Genomic DNA, 26,352 nt, shown 5'->3' with positions numbered 1-26,352 from the left:
GAAGAGGGGGAGGGGCAAGAGAGAGGGGCTACAAAGGGGCAGGAGGACACTTTTTTTTGGAGGTGATAGGATTGTTCAGTATCTCCATTGTGGTGATGGTGCCAGGGGGGTATATACATTCAAACATGGTGTCTATATATGTTAAAACATCAAATCCTACCCAATAAATATGTGCAATTATCTTATGTCAGTTATGTCTCAGTAACCCTATTCAATAAAATATAACCACAAAATAAAACCCCACTCTAGCTGTCACGCATACAACCTTGTGCTCCAGGCCCTTGCATAGGTGTTACTGGGGGTATGAATTGGGTGGCAGCGAGGGAAGGACCCAGCCTTGCATTCATCAGCTACTGGTAGAGTGTGGAGATGTGATATCCCTTTGAAGTCATCCTGAGAACTCTACTTAAGGAATTGCCTTAGGTTGAGGGCTTGCAGGCATTCTCAGACTTGGCCGGTTTAGTTACCATCTAATATAAAGGAAAATGCAGATGTCATCAAGAATAGAGATTAAGTTTGCGGGGCAGATTCGAGACACCTCTTGCCACACCTTGCCCCTCAGGCTGGTTTGCACGTCCGCTTTAATTACCACTCATCCAGTGTTCTCTGGCACTTCCAATTATTCTAGTAGTTTCGAATTTCACAACTCACATTCCAAAAAATTAGACGTTGCTGAGACCTTGGATTTGGGTTTGAAATATGACACTGCTCTCTACCAGCCACCTTGTTTTTACCACAACTCTCCCACAGCTGTTTAAGGCTATTAATATTAAATTAATGTTCAAGGAAATTTACAAGTGCTCAGTAGGGGAAAAGGAATGTGAGTTAACCACAGACCTTCCTCTTAGCATGGGCCAGCAAAGATATGCCTGGGCTTCGTTACTGAGTAATGTCAGAGTCCATCTTTCTCAATCTCACATAAGTTAGTTTTCCTCTCTTGAAAAGATTGCTTGGATTGAATAATTCTATGCTTACAATCCCTGTGTGTTTGGTGAACAGAATTTAGGAATGTGTCAGGACCACTGCAAAAGAGGAGAGTAAGAGTTGGACAAATCACAAATTAGAAATTGTACATTATTCCTTTAATACACGTTTACTGAACACATCCTAGGTGCAGGGCATTGTATCAGAGCTAGATGAAGACCAGTGAGCAAAAAACCAACCTGTTTCTTCTCCTCGCAGAGCTTACAGTTCAGGAAATGCTTTCAGTTAGATGTGCTGTTCATCCCAAACTCCAGCTCCTGGTTCTTTATTCTTCTTTCCCATCCACATTTTCCTCACTCAATAAATTGATGCTTCTATCGTTGAGGTTATAGAATAGTTAGGAATGAGAGGATTTTGCTCTAAGACCTTCTGAAAAGGGAAACCCTTCTCCTCATCCCCCTCACTACCCCCATTCTCCTCCCATGCCTCCTTCTTTTCCTCTTTGCCTCTTTCTCTTTCTTTTGCCATTTTCAGTTTTTAATTTTGAAATAATTTCAGATGTCCAAGAATTGCAGAATTAGTAAAGAGTTTCAATATATCCTAACCCAGATCTCCCAGCTTTTAACATCTTTGTTTGCTTTACCATTCTCTCTCTCTCTCTCTCTCTCTCTCTCTCTCTCTCTCTCCCCTCTCCCCGACCCCCTGGGCATGGCTATGGATATAAATATAAATATAGAAAAAATATATTTAAATATTCTATTGATGAAATATTTGAAAGTAATTTTCAGGCATAATACCCTTTCCATCTAAATACATTAGTATACATATTCTGTCTAACCACATTACAATGAATAAAATGAAGAAATTAATATTAATAGTACTAGCATCTAATCCAGAAGCCATATATCCCAATTCATCCATTTGTACCACTAATGTTCTTACCTGATCCAGGATCACACGTTGCATATTATTATCATGTTCCTTATCTTGCTTTAATCTGAAACAGGTCCTCAGTTTTTCTCTGTCTTTTAAGGATTTGGGGTTTGTTTGTTAGTTAGTTTGTTTTTGTTTTTGTTTTTGGAATATAGGCCAGTTATCTTGTAAAATGTTTCTCAGTTTGGGTTTTTCCGATATTTCCTTGTTATTAAATTCAAATTATGCATATGGGGCAGGAATGCCACAGGGACAATGTGTCTTTCTTGGTTCAGGCCGATGTGCTATTAGTGGGATGGTAATTTCAACTTTGTCCACTTAGTAAAGGTATTATCTGCCAGTTTTCTCTGACTTAAAGTTACCATTTTCCATTTGCAATTAATAAATATGGTGTTGAGAGGTACTCTGAGATTATGTACTCATCCTACGTTTCAACTATACTTTTACCCACAAATCCATAGATAATTCTTACCTGAAACTTTATTATGAGGGTGGTTTCCAAATAGTGGTTTTCTATTTCTATCATTCCTTGTATCTTTATTAGTTGGAATTATAATGTAAGGAACAGCTTTCGTTTTTCCCCTGCTAAACTTCTTTTCTGAAGTCTCTCCATCTGTCCATCCCTGTATCTATCCATCCATCTCCATATTTATATTTTCATACATGCATTGTATAATTCTATGTAGTACCAAAAAGTTCCATGATACAGATCTATTTAATTTTTCTCATCTAATTGAATTTGTACAGAAGGCTCATAGTGATGACCTTATTCACAGTATTACTACCCTAAGGACAATAATGAAGTTAAAAAAATTACTACTTTCTATGAGATTAGATCAGAAAACAGGATAAAAATCCATTTTTTTAAATCTTTTGGAAGCTTGTCCATGAGGACAGGTTCATGCTTTCCAAAGTGACCTTGCATCATAGGATGAATCCAAAAATATCCATGAAACATGTGTTTGGACTGTCTACTTCCTTCAGAGTCTTCTTGTCAAAGATAATACCCAACTGGATTGTAGGCTGACATTGTAAGGCTTGTCCACAGTAAATCTGATGTTTCAATCAGGTTGACTGTCTGACTCAAGTTCCACACTTCATGCTTATTTGAGAAACAAAACCTCTTACATCTTCTCATGATAACCCTCTCATCTGTCCATGGTCTGGTCTGATTTGAACTTCCCAAATTTGGGATTTGAGTGATACTGTTCTATTCTGTTGCCAAGGATATATAGGGAACTCAAAAGATTATAAATGAAATCAACTAGTTAATTTAACTGAAGCACATCGCAACGCATTGCAGAAACGGACATGCTAATCAACTTTCATTCAAAAATGTAAAAGCCTAGGTTTTAAAATTGTTCTTATATATGTCAATGGTGGACAAAATAATATCATCAGAGATGCCATTTTTTAGTGCCTAACATGTGTCCCCAGTGCTTCACATAACACCCTAGGTCCATGTTGCTATTCCAATTTTTCAAATCTGCAGCAGGGGGTTTAGAGAGGCTGCATAATTGGACTGAGCTTAAAGCTAACAGGTGGAAAGGCTGGAATTCAAATCCAAATTTGTCTTAATTTAAGAAGTCGTGTTTTCCCTCTGTATTACATTGGTCGTATACCTGTTACCAGTAATAAATACACAGAGGAAAGACGTGTATAGTCTCTGAAATCACTAAGATGAAAAGCTTATGGGATTCCTTAGTAGGATAATTCAGTCTCTTATCTTTAGAGTACAATAGAGTGCTCAAGTTCAAGGTATTTATTTATCTGATTTGGCTTTCCTTGTTTTGTTCTGTTTATCTCTTCCCTTTGAAATATCGGTATATTTTAAAATCTGTATCTGCTCAAGACATACATTATTTAAAGACCTTAAAATCTGAGAGATAAGGATGATAATGGCACTTTATCCCCATGATAATTTATAACTAGATCAAGCTAAAAGTGAGCTCACTAAGTTGAATTTTCTGTATCAAACAGCAGGTGGTGGTGCTGGGTTATTCTATCAAGTTTAAGTACTTCTAGATAGTGCTGTGTTGTTGAACAACATATAACATATATTTTGGTTTCAGAACCATTCACATCATCTTGTTAAGATTTACGTTATAAAATAATACACATGATGAGGTTTCAAATTATTTGAAAAATAATTACATAAATATAAATCTTTTAAGAAGAAGGACGATTATATATATATATGTTAAATCATTTAAACAGCTTAGTACTTCACACGATTATTTAAATGGTTGTATTTAAATATGTATTTTGAATAATAAATATGATTTAGCATTGGGGAGTAAATATTTATATCAAATATACTTTAAGTTTGTAATTATTATAAAATTAGAAGTACTAAATGGCAAACACTAAAGAAATCTTTGCCATTTAGCAACATATGTGGAAACATAGATTTCTTTTCACTCCTTTAATTCCTCATTGAGTAATGATTACCTTAAACACTTTCAACTAGCCCTATAGCATACACATTTCTATTACTTGTCATTCAACATTCCTATTCCATTGTAGTCAATATCTCTGCATAATTTATTTTGAGTCCTGGCTGCCTTTCCATGCCGAGTTGGTTAAAGCTTAAAGAGAGTGATATTTTCCAGAATCTTTGATCCAGGACTGGATTTGGTTGAATGGTGGGAAAGGGAGGAGGAAAAAGGAGTGTATTACACTCTTTCACCTTATTGGTGAAAAACTATTTGAATGTTGTGGTTCTGAGGGCCATGATGATGATGATGATGTTATATTATTTGAACCTGTGTCTTCGAGGTCCCAGGCCGCACAATGTAAAGGCAACGCTTATAACCTTGGCTGATGATGGATAATATTAGGCAGCAGATGGCTTCCCTAAAGATTTCTATTACTGTATTGCAGTGCTGACTTTATGGCAGATGGACTGGAGGAATGAAGGGGCAGGTGGCTGGTGTGAACCAGGGGTCCTGTAGAAGCAGCAGAGGTTAAAGCTGAGGCAGGAATTGACGAGAAGTAAGGTGAGTTAGTAAAAGGACTAAAAGTAATGCATATCAGAGTCTATAATGTGGAGATGTGGGGACCACTTACATTTTATTTTAGGACCAATCTATATGACTTCAACATTTTTATTGTGGCCACTGTGACACTGAAACTGAAGTTTGGTGGCAAAGTCATTACCAAACAGTTCTGAATGATCAGCTATACCTATGGCATGGCTGACCTGAGTATATATATGATGACATAATATTCATATATTATATATGATTGTGTATTTATATATATCACATACATGATATATAAAAGCAATATATATTATATAGTATATATGTGTATATTATTTATTCTTCCGTTGCAAATCCTACCAAAACAGAAGTTCTGGAGGGTAAGAACTTGGGAATCACCGTTGTAAAATGATTTTCAGTGTGACTAAAATGCACAGTATACTTCTGAACTACTGGTTTGGATATCTTCAAAACTATTGCTAAAAGCAATAGCTTCATAATATAATGAAAAAAAGAAAAAAAAACTAAAAACAGTACAGGTGCAGTAGAAGCATACCAGTTTGTGTGGCTCAAAATCCATATGTATTTGGAGCCGTCTTATTGGAATAAAATTAACAATTACAAATACAAGATTAGATGCAGTGCCTTCAGAGGAAAGCTACTTCTGAGGCATAAACGTTGAAGCCAATGTCACTTCTTAGCAGCCTGGACATGTTTCTGGGCCTTTCTGATTTGAGACTAATGGCCTCCTGGGGCTGTCAAGATCCAATGAGCTAACGACCCTACCTGGACAGTGAAACACCCGACAGCCGTGGAGAGTATCATCCTCTTCATTCATCTCCGATTACCGACTTCACAGGCAAGAGCGTGACGTGAATAGAGAAAACTGCTCAAGATTTTGAGAAGTTCAGTAGGACCATTAGGCACACTTGTATCGCCTGCTTTCTCCAGTTTTTCCAGAGAAATCCAAGACTCTTACACACTTAAACCTTAGTGAGCATTTGTTGGATAAATGACTGGTTAAAGGGTGAATGAATGAATGGATGAGTGAATGAATGAATAGAAGGAAGGCTTATGGCCCATCTGCTGCTATCACAAATATGGCTGCACAGCACTTTAGACGTGACTTGTTCATTTGTGGATTTTAAGCTGATTAAATGCATTCTGGGGTAAATGTGATTAGATGAGATGGGTGGAGTGTATCCGTGAGGGCCTCCTGGAGGAAGGTCGTTTTTGCAAAGCTTCAGAAGGAGCTTGTTTCAAAAAACAAACAAATGAACAAACAAACAACAAAACAAAACAACAACAAGAGAGGCATCCTAAAGGCCATTTTTTTCATTTCTGTTTCAACGTGAGGGTACCAATAGTGCGAATTCACCTTGTGCAACAGGGCGGTTTCAAGTGAAAAGTATTTAGGCTTTTAAAATAAGCAAAACAAATATTTACTAAGTGTCCTCTGTGGGAAAAAAAAACACAGGAAAATTTCAAGGCCTCTAAAAGCTATGTCTTTGTAACCACACTAAATCCTCACCACAGCCCATAGACTCAAGTTTTTCTCTAGAAAAGTAGGGCTTCGGGAGCTTCGTGGCTTCCCAGGATCACAAGATCTTAGATATTAAAAAACAGTGGAAATAAGATTCAGACCCTAATCTCTGATTTAATAACCATGGTCTCCTACTATATCATTTTATGTAACAAAATATTATTTTTTTGCTTTTCGTGAAAGTATAAGTAGACAAAGAACTTTTCTGTATTTTAATACTTTCCCTGCTGAGAATAGGAATGGCTTTTAATTATTTGCATTAATTTTATAACGTTTTCTAATGGGGTCAAAAAAGGCTACCCATTTCCTGGTAATGGTACCACACTGTGTCTAAATCCCACCCTTCTCACATATAGATCCCAAATTACACATACACACACCCCACACACATACACATGCATACACACCTGTGTAGACATAGGTACACATATCTAATACTTTTTATATTTTGAAAACAGAAAATGGAATTTTAAAAGGAAACTAAACACAACATTTGGATCCTGGTTTACTGAAATACCAGAACATACGTAGGCTAAAGCACATAGAACTAACTACAAAATAGACCGGTTTATAAACTGAGCTGAAAACTACCAGGAACATTCTGGATATACAGGTGCAACGTGAAATTTATGCTTCTCGGTGTTTTCCTATACCCTCTGTGAATTTTAATTAAACATGTATCAGAAGAAATAAAGATTGGGTGGAAGCTATAGTTTAGAAACAACAAATTTATCAAACAGTCATAAGCAGCTTTTTCTGATTTTTTTTTTCTCATTTTATCAGTCTTGCTGTTCTGAAGGACCCTACTTAGACTTGTTCATATAAACAAATACGCCTTGTGTTGTGTGTGTGTCTAAAAAGAGACTTTTAAGCTTGTCCCCTTTAATTGATCTCTAAAACCAAGATAAAGCCATCCTGGTCTTACTCTATAAATATTTAAATGTTTTATTTTTCGCAGTCATTTCTGATGATGCCTCTGCTTTTTACCAACAATGTGGCAGGATCTGAAGGCACGTGATTTGGGACATATGTTTCTGGTTTGTGATTGGGGTGCAAATTAAATGCAAGAGGGCAATCCCAAACAGAGGGTGTGTGGCCAAATTAAACAAGTTTATGCATCCATAAGGAGAGCCCAGATATAGGAATTCTAATTAGGAAAACAATATGATATTCTCTCTGGGCTCCTGGATTTTCACTCAAAATGTTGAACTTCCTTGGAAGGTCTTCATATTCGCTTTTCATTTGAAGTGCCAGATTATTTTTGCGAAAATCAATCCTACGTGATACTTTTAAAGTATATGCCCTCACTTTCTTTTCAAGGTTCAAGAATTGTGGATGTGTGCTATTGGTTTGATTCCCAAATTCTGGCAGATGTCCCAAAAGAAAAAAAATGCGTAAAACTCTAGACCCAAAAGTGCCCATTAGTTACCTCTAAGCGTGCCAAGTTGTCGAACGATATTACAGTTATGATCTTTAAAGCATTTGTAAAAAAGCTGGATAACTTTGTGTAAAAAAGCTGAATTTTATAGCTTCGCCTATGCCAAAGAGATTTCCAACAGAAAGCACCCTGGTAAGCCTAATTATTACTCCACATATGGTACATGGCATCATAAGCTATTTTTGAGGTTTTGGGAAAGAGAGAGCCAAGTGACGACCACAACAGGGCGTGCTGAACAATTTTAACTCTGAATCTAACATCCCTAGTTGGCAGAGCATAAGACACAAAATGCTGCTTCAGCGATCCATCTCTCACATATTTAATTTGAAGGCAAATAACTTAGTTAAAATTTAAGGGGTGGGGTGGAGAAGGGAGTGATACACGAGAAGTCAGGATAGTGCACCTAGAGTCAGGGAAGATTGTTCTTCAGAATATCACAGCCGTTATTAGCAAGGGCAGGTTTCATCTCATACTTTAAAATCATGTCAGCGTTTATGACTTTAGCCTTCATTGAGGGAAAAATGCATAATCTGAGTTAGAAGGCAGCTGAAGTTGAACATTAAAACATTTTAGCTCTCGAATGTGTTAGGCTGTTGCATAAACAAAATACTTTGGGGAGAATGAACTCAGAGAAACATGGAAGCCATCACCCATTTCTCAGAGTTGCCTGTATGCCTTTAACTGATTATGTTTGAAAGGTTCTTCAGAGAAAGAATTAGACATTAAAGAAAGAGGGGTATTTTATACTTACGACTTCAGTGTGTCAGTCCAGTGAGAACTATTTCTAAATCAGTTATGTGGATATCTCAACGTGGCTTCAGATAAATTCAGGCATTCTTCTACCTCCATCCCTGAAACATTTTAAAAGTCAATCTTGTCTATTGTTTAGTTGCAGAATCTTTTGCTCAGAGATCATTATGACACTGGAGGGGGCATGCCCATAATGCCTGGGACACTTATAAGGCATTCACACATATTGAATGATAATTACGCTTACATCTCTTACCATCTTTTGTTGGATCTCTAAAGCCTTTGATTCTACAAGTCTGAGAAACTTAGCAGATTCCTGGCACCATTTCCCTCTGGTTTTAGATAAAAGTAAGAATTTCCTTCTCTAGCGAAATAAAGGGATATGCGTTTCCAGTTTTCCATTCTAAATATTAAAAAAAAAAAAAAGGACACTGCTTAAAGTTAAGGATTGTCTTCACTAGGGCAGCGTCATTGGGAGCAAATAATTAATATTCCCAGTAGATCTATATTCATGAGCAAGGCCAAAAGAGAATCATGACATCAGCATTGTGGGTGGCTTTTTATTCTTTTGTGGTTATTTCATACTCTTTTAAAACAAAATCAGATATACTTTACTTACTTTATTTAAATATACCAGTTAACAAACGAGGAAAACCAAATCCAGGTTTTAATCCCGCCTTATTTGTATTTGTCAGTTGAATGATTTATAAACCTCTGTGGCATAAAACTTCTGAGCATTATGATAAGATTAGAACAGCTTCATTTTTTCTTTTGAGAATGAACTAGAATTACTGTTCTTTAAATCTGGCCTCTCTTGTTGCTATTGCTGTTTTCTCCAAAAGGTGGCGCTTGTGTAACCTTTTTCTTCCTCAGGGTGCAGAGCGCCTGGGGAGCCAGAGGGACCAGAGTGCATTTTCAGAATTGTTTTCCTTTGACAAACTCCAAGTAGCCACTTCAAAAATCTGCATTTTTGTAACTGCAGGTCCTTTATGTGCAAAGAACCCTTTACATAAGAATCAGTCTGATTTTGTGAAAGAAAAACATGCTTCCTGTCTTAGTTTAGTTTAAGCCTTACAGTTCTTTAACCCAAGTTTATTTTATAACGTTCTTCTTTCCTTCTGATCTTTGACTAAAGTTCTAATTTTTTTTGATAACCTTGATCCATTTGAAGTTGTCTTCCTTCATTAGAATGCAGAAGCAACACACAAGTATGTCTGGACTATATCTAAACAAACCTTTCTGACAGCATAAATCAAGAAGGATAAATCATTCAGACAGGAGAAATCTTTTGAACTGTGGACGGACAAGGCGAGTGAGAAAGAGAAAGAGGGACAAAGAAAACCTGTTGGAAAGATCCTGATGATGAGACAGGAATTCACAGATGAGACTTGAAATCAAACATGCAAGTGCCTCCCAGCAGTGCATGTAAATTTGCTTCCAGTCCCCGCAGCTGAAAAGAAATTGAAACACGATCTAATGAAGTCCAACACTTCATTTTACAGACGAGAAAACCGAGTCCCAGAAAGGTAAAGGAGTGTGTTCCATGGAGCAAACTGAATTCTGTTTCTATTTCTGGTGACAGGATGCAATGCCATATTGAAGAGATGTGTTAAGTTGCAAGTCATAGAAAATCAAAATCTTAAGATAGTTTTGAAAATTGGAGTCCTTATAACAACTATTCTTTTTGTCAGACACATATTATTTTGAGCCACTATGCTGTCTTAGAAGCTTTCCTCGGCTCCATGCAAGGATATGATCATTCATTGGCCCCATAATTTACAGATCTGTGCCACCCCATACAGTAGCCATCAGCCACATATGACTATTTAATTGAATTTTAAGTTAATTAAAATTAAGTGAAAATAAAAATTTAGTTCCTCTGTTACTCTAGCCACATTTCAAGTACTCGACAGCTACATGTGGCGAGAGGCTGCTATATTGGAGGGGCACACATAGAAGTTTCCATCGTTGCTGAAAGTTCTCTTAGGCGGTACTGTTATGGATCACCATTCAGAGCATGAAGAGCGTAGAACACCAAGTCAGGCACATAGTGTGATGGGCTAATCCAGGGTGTAGCATCTGAAAGTGTGTATCTTATGGGGCGCCTGGGTGGCTCAGTTGGTTAAGCATCCGACTTCAGCCTAGGTCATGATGTCGCCATTCCTCTGACAGCCCCTCCTGAGTTCAAGCCCCTCCTCTGACAGCTCAGACCCTGAAGCCTGTCTCAGATTCTGTGTCTCCCCCTCTTTCTCTGTCCCTTCCCCACTCACACTCTGTGTCTCTCTCTCAGAAGTACATAAACATTAAAAAAAAATTAAAAGTATGTGTTTCGTAATCTATGGGTCCCTAAACAACTTCTCAGCCAGCTATGGAAAACCAGCAGGGCTATGTTTTTTTGACTTCTCCAGCCCTCTTTCTCCTCCTACTTATGCCTTCTCTAATATTCTCCTTTTTTTTTGAGTGTTTTATAATCTTGTGGGTACCTTATTTATTCCTTCTTGTGTGCATGATTCGATTCCATTCCACAACGTCCAGTGGATACGTACCGTGTGACAGACGTTGCACTTACATAACAAAAAGGAAACATCAGATGCTCAGTCATCACTGAGTGGATCGGGAGGAAAATACGTGTCCAGAGCCCAAGCCGCACAGGGACTGAACTTCTCAGACCATTCGAATTGGCAAAAACGAGAATTATGAGCAAAACTATGTAGACCAATAGATGGAAGCTTATTTCGAGGGGTTTAGTGACTTGCCCAAAATAATACTGATGGTAAAAAAACAAACAAACAAACAAAAAGTGTCCTCAGACTGGAATCCATGTCTTTTTACATTGAGTTCAGTGTTTTTCTCTAATCCATTAACGTCCCAGCGTAGAGACTGATTTATGCCAAATTCATAGTTTCTTTTGATATCTACCAATGAATCATCAAATAAGTTGTGTCTTGCATATATTGACATTCTTTCTTTCTAAGCCCAATTTTCTCAATCTCTTTGAACAAAGGCAGACTTATATTTGCATGGGCTTTTCTTTGGAGCCCTTAGCTAAGTGCTTCTAAAAGGTCCTCGTGTTGAATTGATCTGTGCTTGATGTTCTACCAATACTTTGAACTCTTAAGTGTTGACAGAGTTTAAATGTGAATTAAACAAGTGCTCTTTCTATTAATAGAAAGGATGTATATATTTTTTATCAGTTGGCAGATGAATAAAATCACCTCGTTTGCAGGCAGTCAAGACGACGTGGGTAGTGTGCAGCTCTTCAGGTTTGGTACTTCCCACGACCGTCTGTATAACAGTGTGATTCATTCAGGGACACCTAAATCCAGATGCTATTCGAACTCTAGGTCTTGTATAGATTTTCTCATTCAGTGGCACTCGCGTGGAAATTTGACCACACCACCCCATCAGTCAAGTGGCTTTAACTGGGCCAATTCTTGTCTCTGTACCACATTCTTTGGAAGTGCTTCACCCATACCACGTGCTACTCAGTACGAAGGCTGGCATGCTCGATACTTTCCCCACACATACAAGTTATCGGTCAAATGTTAATTTTTATGTTTTGGTGAAGTCTCCAGTATCCTGTGTCGCTCGAACTTATTTTAATCGCAAATTGTATCATAGTGGGATGGTAGTGCGTGTATTTATAAAATGAACCTAGTTAGAGATTGTCCTTATCTTCATCCGTAGAAACTTTCGATAACCTATGGTGTTTTATTACATACAATAGCCATCAAATTTGCCATTCAAGATCTCACTGACTGAAATTTTCCTAATCTTTCATAGAGCGTGACCTGATGATTCCATTATCTTTTTTCACTTTGTCATACTCTCCTGCCAAAACAAATAAAACAAAACAAACTCGCAAAAGTTCTCTCTAGGATGATTTTTCCACTTTTAAGTGCCTCACACCCCTTTCTGTCCGATCCATCAATCCAAAGAGTCTTTTCTTTCTTTCTTTCTTTCTTTCTTTCTTTCTTTCTTTCTTTCTTTCTTTCTTAATGTTTATTTATTTTGAGAGAGAGAAGGAGAGAGAGTGTGTGTGTGCGTGAGCAGGAGAGGTGCAGAGGGAGAGAATCCCAAGCAGGCTCCACACTGTCAGTGAAGAGCTTGTCACAGGGTTTGATCTCACAACTGTGAGATCATGACCTGAGGCGAAATCAAGGATGCAATGCTTAACCAACTGAGCCACCCAGGCACGCCGAGAGTCTTTTCTTTCTTACCTACAACTGATTTGTTTCCCTCTTTCAAGGTTTTCCTCTAGTATCTCAGAATTCAAAGATTCTCATAACCAACAATACTCTTCATGTGTTTTAAATACACTCTTCTTTGCATAAGAAAGTACATTTATACATTGAATCATATATACTGGCCAGTGTCAAGAAATAAATTAACGTTTTCATAACACAATACTCCCTAGCTTTGTGACTTTGGGCAAGTAACTAACATTCTGGTCTCTAACGTTCTCGTCTGAAAAATTACGTAAACATATATAATAAAAAGAATTAAATACAAATTATAATAAAAATATAACAAAAAAAACACAACAAAAAGAATTATCTTTTTTAAATTGAATTCTTTTTAAAGAATTTTTCTTTTTAAAAAGAAATAAAAATATTGCTGGTATTCTGTTTCTCTCCGTCATTTGTCTTTGAAAAGGATCTGTTAAGGAAAACAGTACCTCACAATTTTATTCCCTAATAGCTGTGTGACAGAGAATAACTCAATATATTCTTTTCTAGAATTTGTTATCACTAGTGAAAGTAATTTGAAAAAAATTTTTTGGTCGAAGATAAAATTTGTCATTTTCTTGAGGATTTTTATGACTCTCTGCTAGTAAGAATGGAGCTGGATATTTTGCAAAATAAATAAATCCTGAAACGAACTACAAAAATAAGAAAAAAAACCCTTTTTTTAAAAAAATTTTTATTTAGAAAAAGACCTTCATATGTTCAGCTTAAAAGTAGTTTTGTGTCATTAAAATGTGTCCCAGTTAATATTACATAGCATTAGAAAACTCCACCTTATTCTTGAATAATCCACATCTGGAAATTGGCTGCACACTGAAAATGACATTTATACTGATTTCGGCTGGAATCGTTTGTATTTGTTCTGTGGCTTGGGAATCTCTCCATCCAGTGAAGGAGCACAGAGCTGACTTTCTCCTGGTCATTTCTGTAATACACACACCTCTCTCTCATAGCCACAGCACACTTTAACTAGATGACTTGGTTTTTGTTTTTTTTGTTTTTTTGTTTTTGTATCTTGATCACATTGAGATACGTGGCACTTACTATTTCAAGGACATTTTGTATACAACAGACAAATTCGAAATCAGAGTGATTACTTGAAAAATATTTTAGAAACCAAAATAGACCATCACTTTCTAGACTTTTCTTTTAAATATTTTTTTAATGTTTATTTATTTTTGAGAGACAGAGTGTGAGCAGGAGAGGGGCAGAGTGAGAGAGAGAGGGAGACACAGAATCTGAAACAGGTTCCAGGCTCTGAGCTGTCAGCACAGAGCCCACGTGGGGCTCAAACTCACAAACTGGGAGATCATGACCTGAGCCAAAGTCGGACGCTCAACCGACTGAACCTGCCAGGTGCCCCTACACTTTTCTTTTAAATAAAAGTTACTTACGTGGTCTATCTACTAACTACACACTAACTTAATCTTGCTGTGGCCCCAGCTCAAATCTCAGGTATTCCAATGAAACCTTGCTCTTGTTTGGGTTCCTGTTACGAATACTTAAAGCACATGTCGTTCATTGCCATAAGTGCCCCTCAGTATGACTCTATTGTCCACAGAGAAAATGTTAGATCCTGAAGTACATGAACTATTTATGTGTCCTCGACATGAGCAAAGCACCAGCCAGACTGTAATACTTCTCCCCAATATATAAATTTAATAAAATTATATCACACAAAAATTACTTCGGACAAATTAGTCTTGAGCAACCTAAACCGATAAGTGGAGAAAAAGAACAATTAGCATAAACAATTTGCTTTTATCAATTTGACCACATAACTTTGTATTCAGTTGGCATGTAATCACTACTTACTGATTTGCCATGATTCTATGTTTGCCAGCATGCAGTTTATATTTATCATGCGTTTTGTGATATTACTAGTCACACAAAAGGACTGTATGAGAATTGAACTCATTTGAAAATGACAAATAGTTTATACTAGATCATCATGTGAAAGTAAATGGCTTCCATTATTTTATAAAATAACTTTAACGGGGAAGATGGTAGAGGTTTGCATCTATGGATTATGGTCTGATAATCACAAATCCGAGCCTGAGAGAGTTAGCAAACTGCTTTTCTGATATTATTTAAATAGCAAAGATTTTTATGCTATCCTGTCTCAAATTTAAGAATGTGGAATCACTGTATTCTGAGGTTTCTTCTCAACAGAACTCACTGGAAATTCAAGGGATACTGGAAACTATAATTTTGCTGTAGCTTGAATTTGCCCAGATTAAAGGCAGGACAAACTTCAGAACAAACTTTCCTCTGGCTAAATTTCAGTACGACTCTAGGCCAAATACTTTTTTTTTTCCTCTGTAAAATAATTTTTTAAAAAAAGTTTTTTTTAAATAAAAAAGTTGTTGTTTTCATTGAAAATGATTTTCATTCATCTTCTCATAATTATGACAAATTTCTCTAATCTGACATTTTTAGACATTTTGTACTCTAAGCCTTTTCATGAAAATTTCGTTTCATTTTTATTTTTCAAAACCCTCTAAATCACCTAGAATTAGGACTGAGGATTAAAGAATTTCCCACCACAGCCATCAATAGATCTGTTTAACGTCAACAAACAAGCAATGGATGAATGGATAAAATGACTTTGACAAATTATTTTATTTACAGGCAATAAAAAATAGAGACATTGTCTTTTAGTTCGATGAATATTTATATCCTTAACATAAAGTGAAGTCGTGGAAACATGCCCATCTGTTTATTTTTTAAAATCTGTGGTGTCAACAGTTTGGAAGTTTCCAGTAAAAAAAAAAGGAATGAAAGCATTCTTGTGGGATGTAGTCAAATCAAGGAATTCTATCCAAATGTTGGAAACAGACAAAAATTTTGGCATATTTGCCAGAAAAGTTTGTATCAAGCTTTTCATTTTTATAATTTAAAAACACCCTTTTAACTGATCTATACATATCGATATGTGTGTGTGTGTGTGTGTGTGTGTGTGTGTGTGTATATAATTAGAAGCAAAGTACTAAGGAGATTCCATGTTGTTTAATAGTTGTGAAAGCCTAGATGACATGAAACACAATTTAGAAGCTGACAGTACGGATTAGCCACCAGCATGAGAGGAAGGTATTGAAATGGGGAAGAATCTCCCTTATCGGAGTATCACTTACTGGGACTTGGCTAGGAAGGTAACACTAGAGAATAGCAAAAAAGCACGTTTGGTTGTTCTTTCTTTGTTCCTTTTTGCCTGTGTCCCATCCTGCTCTACCCCATCTGGGTCTTAGAAGGTTAATTTTTGAAAACTGCCTCTCTGTGGCTCCCTTGCCAGCCAGCCTTTGCTTAGAAGCAGCCAGTGGACTGAGAAATGAACGCAAAAGGAGAGTAAGTGGCCGCTTCTCCCTTCTCCCTCCCTCTATAGGCACCAGTCTTAGGTAGTAAGTTCCTCTTCCCCACCAGGAAACCCCTCCTTTGCAATTCTAATTCTCAGTGAACTCTGATAACACCATTTCTTCCTCTTGTCTCTTTAGTCCTATGGGTGGAAACAACTTTCCACTGTTGCTAGTCTCTGGGTGCCCCAGTACCCCTTGTTTGTTCCTTTTACATGTCCCCACATGTGATCAGGACCACAATCCATAAAAATAACTGTAGCGTTTATTTTTTAAATTTTATTTAAATCCAAGTTAGTTAACATAGAGCGTAATAATGGTTTCAAGAGCAGAATTTAGTGATTCATCACTTACATATAACACCCAGGGCTCATCCCAACGAGTGCCCTCCTTAATACCCATCACCCATTTAACCCGTCCCCCACCCACCTCCTTCCAGCAACCCTCATTTTATTCTATGTATTTAAGAGTCTCTTATGGTTTGCCTCCCTCCCTGTTTTTACCTTGTTTTTCTTTCCCTTCCCTTAAGTTCATCTGTTTTGTTTCTTAAGTTCCACATATGAGTGAAATTATATATTCTTCTTTGTCTGACTGACTTATTTTGCTTAGCATAACACAGTCTAGTGTAATCCATGTTGTTGCAAATCGCAAGATTTCATTCTTCTTGATTGCCAAGTAACATTCCGTTGTGTATATATATCATATCTTCTTTATTCATTCATCAGTTATTAACATTTGGGCTCTTTCCATGATTTGGCTATTATTGATAGTACTTTTTTTTTAAATTTTTTTAACTTTATTTATTTTTGAGAGACAGAGTGTGAGTGGGGGAGGAGCAGAGAGAGGGAGACACAGAATCTGAAGCAGGCTCCAGGCTCTGAGCTGTCAGCACACAGCCCGATGGGGGGCTCGAACTCACGAACCCTGAGATCATGACCTGAGCTGAAGTCGGATGCTTACCGACTGAGCCACCCAGGCACCCCGATAGTACTTCTATTAATATTGGGGTGCATGTGCCCCTTCAAATCAGCATTTTTAAATCTTTTGGATAAATACCTAGAAGTGCAATTGCTGTGTTATAGGGTGGTTCTATTTTTAACTTTTTGAGGAATTCCCATACTTTTTCCAGAGTGGCTGAACAGTTTGCATTCCCACCAGCAGTGCAAAAGGGTTCCTCTTTCTCCACATCCTCACCAACATCTGTTGTTCTCTGAGTTTGTTAATGTTAGCCATTCTGACAAATGTGAGGAAGTTTCTCATTGTGGTTTTAATTTGTATTTCCTCTATGATCAGTGATGTTGAGCATCACTTCATGTCTGTTAGACATCTGGATACCTTCTTTGGGAAAGTGTCTGTTCACGGGTGCCTGGGTGACTCAGTCAGCTGAGCGTCCGACTTCAGCTCAGGTCATGATCTCACAGCTCCTGAGTTCAAGCCCTGTGTCAGGCTCTGTGCTGACAGCTCGAAGCCTGGAGCCTGCTTCGGATTCTGTGTCTTCCTCTCTCTCTGCCCCTAACCCATTTGCATTCTGTCTCTGTCTCTCTCAAAAATAAATAAACATTGAAAAAAAAGTGTCTGTTCATATCTTTTGCCCATTTCTTCACTAGATTATTTGTTTCTTGGGATTTAAAAGTAGATATGGTCACAATATGAGAAGCAAAGTTGTGCTTTGTTTATTGTCTCATGGACTGTGGGAATATGATGAATTATTAAGTCACTTAGATTATTCATTGGATAAATAATACATAACATAGAAAAGTTAAATAGAAAATGAAGTAATAATTAACCTTACTGATTGATTACAGTGTGTTAGCTGCATCCCTATGAGGTAGGCACTGTTATCGTCCCATTTTAAAATACAGGACTCAAACTATTGCCGGGTGAAATGACTCATATAAGGCTATACAACAATGGAATGGCTGAAGGAGAAGTTGAACTGAGGCAGAATGACTGTCAAGTTTTCACTCTGAATCACTAAACACTAGTACCTCTTAGAATGGAATGAAGAAATGAGAGGAAATGGCATTTGTTATCTACTGTGTTCCAGGGAGTGCACGAGATGCTTCCATATGTACTACCTCAGAACCGCCCTTTCAGAAATAGGTGACACTGTCAATCATTCTGTTACGGGAAAGTCTGTCTTTCCTGAGTTTCTGTGACACCACACCCTACTCTGGTTTTCCTCCTCTTTTCTGGCTATTCTTTCATTTTCCTTTGCTTTCTCTTTCTTCTCTAGTCAACCTTTAAATGTGCAAGCATTTTGAGTTTCCTTCTTGGTTTTGTTCTTCCTGGTTGGGTTCATCTAATGAAGCGGCTTTAAAATGCCAGTGATATGCAGATGACTTTGGAGTGCGTGGGTGGCTCAGTCGGTTCAGCATCAGGCTCTTGATTTCCGCTGAGGTCATGATATCGCAGTTTGTGAGATCAAGCCCTAGGTCAGACTCCACACTGCCCCTTCTCTGCCCCTCCCCCACTCATGCCTCTGTGTGTGTGTGTGTGTGTGTGTGTGTGTGTGAGTGTGTGCACACGCGCGCACGTACTCTCTCTCTCTCTCTCTCTTTAAAAATACATAAACTTTAAAAAGATAAAATGCCAATGATATGCAGATGACTTTGATATTTCTGTTTCTAATCCGTATCCTCTCCTAAACGTTAACCTGTATGTCCAGCCGCCTCCTGGGCATCTCCCTTTGGGTGTCCAGTAAGCATCACAGACTTAAGACAGTCAAGTGACAATGCTTGATTCATTTCTTCAGCCTGCTTCTCTCTTTGTCATCTCCATTTCCTTAAATAGCACGATTATCTATTCCAACTCATCAAGTTAAACATTGAGGAATTATCCTGGAATATTCATGCTTTCCTTCCCCTAATATCAATGCCTTCAGTCAGCTCTCTATGCAGAGATCCAAGTCTCTCCCTGCCCACAACCATCATATTTGGATCCATTCACTGTGATAGTTTCTTCACTGATCATGCTGTTGCCAATCTTTCTCTCCTTCAAGGCTGTCTACTCATGGCTGCCAAAATGATGATTTTAGGCATGTCATGCCACTTTACTGCTTAAACCTCTTTATTGGTTTCCAGACAAAATGCATTCTGACTTCTTGCATAGGATCAAAACCTTACTTAAGCTGGTTTCTGTTGAATGAATGGATCCTATTAGCTACTCTACCCCCTTGAAAAGATGGTACATTAATTTATTTATTCCTGTAAATTATATACACACCCATTTTTTTCTCTCAAGGAATATAAACTTCTTGGTCAGGACTGGATATTGTCATGAACTCTGTGTTGATAGATAGAAGACAAAGACAGCAGTTTTGTTCAAAACCTAGTAACAATTTTTCCTTGGCTTATCCCCGAACAGTTCCCAAAGAGCTCTTAAGTATAAAATGAAAGGAAGGCAGACATTTCATATCAATGTTTAAAGTGAATTTGTTGAAGAAATACGCTTTTTATTGGCATTGTCTTAATTCAACATTGTTAAATAATGATGTTATTTAACAATAACAATGTTGATAATTTTTAATCAGTTGGGGAATTTATAATTTAAAAAACCCATACCAAAGAATTGAATCATTTACACATATGGTTATGATCAATATTCTCCTTATAAAAAATAATTTCCTATCAAGTGGTTTTGATTCACACTGGGAGGAAAGAACACAAAGATTTGTGTTAATAATTCAATGATTGACATGCAACATGATACATGCATTCTACTAAACCAGACATCCAAGTGATATGCCTCCATAGGGATTCCATCTTGTTCATGGTGAGAAAGAAATACATTATGATTTCTACTTTGGATAATGACTCTAAGGAGTACCCGGGTAACTCAGTCAGTTAAGTGTCCGACTTCAGCTCAGGTCATGATCTTGCAGTTCCTAAATTTGAGCCCCGTGTGGGGCTCTGTGCTGACATCTCAGAGCCTAGAGTCCACTTTGGATTCTGTGTCTCCCTCTCTCTCTGCCCCTTCCCTGCTTGTACTCTCTCTTTCTCTCTCTCTGTCTCTCTCTCAAAAGTAAATAAACATTTAAAAAATGTTGAAAAAATAATGACTCTGAAATTGCCAGAAATTTAGTTTACTGCACAACTTGTTGCTTTGACAATGGTGAGTGTATTAATATGTTGTTCCAAGTTAATCTTTTGTACAACTATTTCCTTTTTGTGCCCAAAGAAATCACAAAGGGAATATCTGATCCTGTTTATTCCAAACAAGTAATGAATCAAGCTTTATTTTCTTTCTTGCCTTGTAAAACTATTGCCAAAAGAAATTACTACCAGTAAGAAGTAAGGAAAGTTGGTCCTTAAAACAATTTAAATTGAAGACTATGTTAGATTTTACTTAGGTTTTTATTCCAACGTGCCAAGTTGATATCTTCATCTACATTCACTCAGGGACACTTTCAATAATAAGTATTTTTATGTTTATTTTTAAAAATAAAGATACAGATGCTATGGTAAAACTGTGCAAATATATAGGCAGTGACCATAATTTTATGGGAGTGACTCTCTTATATGACTTATAAAGTGATCCTGATGAAAATTCCCAGGAAGTGTTTCAAAAATGTCTTGAGCAATAGAAACATCATTGTATGACATCTCCTCCAATGACTGTTATGGAAGACAGCAGCTATTGCTATGTGTATATTCTGCTAAAATTGTAATTTTTTAAATTATATCTAATGCTTGATCATTTTTCCCTTTGTCCTTAGCATGACAGCCATTTGGCTCTGCCCTACTTTTCTGTACTTCTCAAATGTTTTTTTAATGAGATACATCACAATCAGTAATGATTCATGTGGTTGTTTGCTTTTGGATAATTTCCTCTCCTTCCTCTGATAAACTCTGAAATAGATTTGAGAACATTGAGTAATGGCAGAATTGGATATGAACCAAGACCAATTAGATGTTTAAAAATTATAGTGCTGCCAATCACATAGGATTGATCTTTCCCGGGAGTATATGCAGCTGAAAATATCCCCAAAATGAAGTTATCTCCTTTTAGTCCCTGTAATTCCTATGTAAACATTACTGAAGTCTTAACAACGTATATGTAAGGAATGAGATAGTAACTACTATTAAGCACGACTTTCATAACCCAAATTCATTTATGAGATGTTCAAGGCTGTCCTCTACTATGACCTGAAGGGAAAAGGGAAAGGCCTTAGTTTTTTTGTGGGTGGTGATTAAAAATCAAAACACAAAAAACACAGGTCTTAGGGAAATGGTGAGGCCCAACACTGAGAAGGCCAGCAGAGTCATGGCAGAGTGTTTCTGTTTTCAGTTGAGGAGAGTTGATCCTCTGACTGACAAAGACTCTCTCTCTCCTTGATCAAACTTCAGTCAGGTTCCTTTAAGCCCCCTTCTCAACTAGGCCTCATCCTTGGACCTTGTCCTTGGGCCTGTCTAGCCCAGTTTTTGCAAGAATCCTTCTAGGTCAATTTAGGGAGAGTCCCCAGCCCTGGGATCTGACCACGCTTGATATCTAATCATATTCTTCATCCCTTTCCATCCCTCAGATGACAGCTGATTATCCTGGCCTGTCTTCAGCAAGAATCCCCCCTACCTTGATGTCTTCTCTTAGTGAATTTTCATCCACCAATCCCCCTCATCTACTCGTTGGCTATAAATCCCCAGTGTTCTAGCTGTACGTGGAATTGAGTCCAGTCCTAGACTGAAGGCTCTTTTCTGCTGTTGCAGCAGTCCCTGAATAAAATCTGTTTTTATCACTTTCAACTTCTATCTGGCTCTGTATTTTCTGAAGATCTCATGTATCTTTGAAAAGAAGGTGGGACAATATGTTGCTAGTAATGAGTAAGAGTGAGAGAGTGGCAGAAGAACCAAAAGAGAGAGGAAGGTCTGTTGCTGTTCACCAAGCCAAAGGTCAAATATACTCCAAGTGTCTGTGCCACAAATGAATGGAGCCTCTCCGAGTTCCTCCACAGGGATGGAGTTCTTAGTTTCACCTTTGCAGACTCCTTTCCTCCACGGTTTACAACCAGTTGGTCATTGGTCTTTACTCTTTGCCCTGCGGCTTTATTTTACCATGTTTCTTCACTTACGTTAGTCTTTCCACCTCTTAAAAATAATTGCTACCCTTGTGATGCAATCCCTTTCCATCAGCATTTAATACAGTTAGTTAGAATTTGTCAAAGCTTGAACTGATGTCATCTTTTTCCTTTTTAATAGGGAATCATAAAAATAATAAACTTTGTGATTTTAATTATTTAATGTTTATTTTGAGAGAGAGAGAGAGAGAAAATGAGTGGGAGAGGGGCAGAGAGAGAGGGAGACACAGAATCCAAAGCAGGCTCCAGGTTCTGAGCTGTCAGCACAGAGCCCAACGCAGGGCTCGAACTCATGAACCGTGAGATCCTGACCTGAGCCATGGTTGGATGCTTAACGAACTGAGCCACCCAGGAACCCCTGTGATTTTAATTTGCAAATGTAATTTGCAATTTGTAATTTTTTATTTACATTCAATTTGAATGCAATTTTTTTGTTTCCCTCGTGACTTCTCTTGCCATATTTCTCCTTGGCTTCAGGATCTATTCCTTCTCGGCTTCTGCATGGACTTTCCTGGTTACTTTAGTTCAAAACACAACAGGATTTATCTCATTTTCTATTGCCTCTCTAATTGCTTCTCTAGATGACTTCTAATTGTTTCTCTAGATAACTTCTCCCATTTCTTCTTTCCTGCCCAGGAGACTCAGATGGATTTCCTTCTGCCTGTTCTCGGCAGCAAGGGTTACATTCCCCAAAGAGATGACCTATAACTTTCATAAAGTCTTTCCTTTGCCTTTTTGTTTTGCCACCGCCTGAAAGACATCTTAATTTTCCTTTTCTCTTCAAAAGCCTTTTCATCCTGTGTTCCTTTGTCTTAATGGCTTTTGGGTATCCCCTACATTATGCAGATGTTAACACTCAAGTTTTTAAGCTCCCCGTTCATTCTAAGTCATTGAAGCTGAACCAGCTGCATCTGTCTCCATTCATTTTGATCTATTACTGAAAAGTTCACTCAAACATGTTCTTCTCTACACAAATTTTGTGCACCACACTCTTTGCCTTACTTTTTAAAGCAAGTTGCTTCCCAATACAGATTACCCGAAGTTTTTTTCCAATCTGGGGGGGCCTTCCCTGTCTTATTTATTACTACCCCAAATTCATATCCCTTATCCAAATTCCAAATTAGAGTCTTATTGTAATGTCTAGTATGTCAGAAAGACTCTTAACCATATATCACAGGGCCACTTCTTTTCATTAGCTCTCTAATTACTATGGAAGCCATAACCTTCTGCTTTGCTACTCAAAGTGTGGTACCTTGACCAGCGCTATCACCTGGGAGCTTGTTAGAAATGTAAGTGTTCAAACTTAACCCACAGACTTTTTTGAATTATAACCTGCATTCTAACAAATGTCTAGGTAATATGTATTCACAGTAAAGTATAAGAAACACCAGTGTGCTGCGATTCATAAACTTGAGGGTACATGAGAATCATTTGAGTGAACTCAAATATTTTGTGATTGGAACCCAAATAATATTGTCTCAAAACATCCTAGCTTCTCTTGGAGTTCACAAATAGCGATCACAGTTACTATGCTCTTTTTCCTTATTCAGATTTACCACTCTCCTTCCCAGCATGCATCGTGGTCACACAGATAAACTTCTTCCCATGACCGTGGTCAAGATAAGACAATTATCAATGAACATTTTACTAATGGACCGTTTACTAATTTTACTAATGGACAATTGAAAAAAAAAAAGAAATTATATTATATTATAATTAATTAATTAATATTATTAAATTAATTAAAATAATTAATAATTATTTTATTAATTTTCATTATTTTAATTTAATATTTAATATTTAATTAAAATAATTAATATAATTAATTAATATAATTAAATTATATTATTAAATTATATTCTTACGGTTACCCAGCTATCACAAGTAGATTGAACATATGTACTCAAAATCCTTAACCCTAATTTTTTGTTTCTCTCATGACTTGGTGTAAAATTTGGGCTATCACCATGTTGTTGTTTGCTGAATAAATATACAATGCTATAAAGGTTATTTTTGTTCCATTTCTCTAAATATTTTTTTTAACATTAAGACACTTAGGTTCTAAATTATTGTTAAAGATACATTTGGAAATATAATTATATCTGTAACAGTCCACTAAGTATACCTTGGGGGAGAATAATCAAAAGAAATTAAAGTTTTAGAAATCGTATGTAAAGAGCATTCAGTATTTCTTTTAGAGATGCACAGAGGTTGGTGATAAAATTTCACGAGACAAAATATAGTAAGTTTACACATCTTGTGGAAAAGATTGCCACAACCGTCCGGTGGTACATGCCGTCCTCTTTAAACTTTTACTGTCCCTCCCCCCACCCCGCATTCGTCTTGACACTTTTTCTTCCTAACCCGCCCATTAGCTGGTTATTTTTCTCTTTATATCCAGGCAAACGTTATCATTTCTCCTCTTCCTCTATTATAAATCTCTCCAAAATGGATTTTGGAGGGGTATGGAAGAAATGGAAAGCACATTGAGGTACCTTAAAAGCTTGTTGAACGTTCACAAAAAATTAAGCACTACTCATTTTCACAGTGAAAGTGGAGTGACAGCCTAATTTGAGAGTCTCAACGAGTGTCCCTAAATAATTAGCTAAATTTTATAATATACTCGAATGCACAATAAATCTGTTAGCTAGTGGTTTGGGCATGTAATTAGGAGATGAACATTATAGCTGAAATCAAACTATGTGAATGTTACATAATTTAAAATTCAGTTAAAATACCTCATTATATATTTTTTTCGTTTCTCTGTTGCTCTTGAAACCTTAATTATTGACACTGTATGACTTAAAATGTGGAAATAAATGTTATGGATGAAATCCAAATCAGAGAGGCAATATGCAGAATGAATGTAAAATTTTGGGAGCTTATGAACTTTGAGTCTTGTACTTACTTGTGAACTTGGATACATGATAGAATGATGGCAATAAATGACCTAGGCTTTCTAAGTATCAGATTCCTTGCCTGAAATGTATACGTATGAGGTGATTTTTAAATCTTTCTTTCTCTCTTCATATATACATATATTCTACCATACTACCTATAAAAGTTTATTCTTTAGCAGGCTATATACCGTGATTATAATAGATAAATCATAGTTACAATGTAGGAGAAAGAATATCACAAATTGGGCAGCAGAATTTGCACTTTGAACAGAAATTCACTAACATAAGAGGTTTCTCTAAGAACTCCTGGAGTAAAACCAACTTTTGAGTGGAAAACAAAATTCCACCTTGATTTAGCAGTAGTGAAAGGAGTCAAAGGCTTGAGACATTTTGCAGTCTGGAAACCCAATTTTCAATTTTTAAGAGTAGAATGTTTGGTAATACTATTTAGTCCACACTTGAAATGAGGGAAATAGATGTCATTTTCCACTGAATCTTAACAGAGGTTTATGGGAGGATGTCTTTTGAATAAAATAACAGAGACATCTCTCTGATTCATTTCCTGATCTGACTTCATCAAGTTTTAACAAGGGTCTTTATGGAATATTACAACACCTGATTATTGTGGAGGAGCTGGGTTTATTCTGTCATCCCCAAGGCCCCTCAAATAAGTACACATGTCAGAGACTGAATCCAATATTTGGTATCAGGTGATTATCCCTGACCTTGAAGAACTCATGATTTAAGGTGGGTGCCATGTATATATAGTCAGATGGTTAAAATACAATCTGATACATACTAAAGTAGAACTCCAAACAGTACAATGGAAGGTGCCTGGATGGCTCGGTCGGTTAAGCGTCCAACTCCTGGTTTCAGCTCAGCTAATGATCTCACGGTTTATGGGTTCAAGCCCCACATTGGGCTCTGCACTGACAGTGCACACTCCCTCTTTTTCTGTCCCTCCTTCGCCCCCATGCTCTCTCTCTCAAAATAAATAAATAAACTTAAAAAAATTTTTTTAAAGAAGACAAAAATGAAAAACAGCTATACGCCTAAAGGATTTAGGAAGGCTTCAGAGCTTTTGCCACTTGAGTAGAGTCTAAAGGGATGCATGGGAATCCACCACCCAGAACAGGGTCAGAAGGATCTTCCTGCAAAGGAAATGGTATCTCCAAATGCAAGAAGCTATGGCAAAGTCTGTGGCTTTGGT

At 37.1% G+C, this 26,352-nt stretch overlaps 1 long non-coding RNA gene across 1 annotated transcript in view; it reads left to right on the top strand.

The window, feature by feature from the left end:
* LOC122472475 overlaps nt 1-26,352 on the top strand; it is a 398,762-nt gene that overhangs the window by 350,620 nt on the left and 21,790 nt on the right. The window contains exon 3 of the long non-coding RNA XR_006294449.1: nt 4,741-4,856. This is a non-coding gene — a long non-coding RNA (uncharacterized LOC122472475). The remainder of the gene's footprint in view (nt 1-4,740; nt 4,857-26,352) is intronic.

The sequence above is a fragment of the Prionailurus bengalensis genome, chromosome B4 (assembly GCF_016509475.1).
Source record: "Prionailurus bengalensis isolate Pbe53 chromosome B4, Fcat_Pben_1.1_paternal_pri, whole genome shotgun sequence".
In the NCBI taxonomy this organism is placed as follows: Eukaryota; Metazoa; Chordata; class Mammalia; order Carnivora; family Felidae; genus Prionailurus; species Prionailurus bengalensis.
Note: the sequence above shows the minus strand (reverse complement) of the source record. Positions and strands in the feature narration are given on the sequence as shown.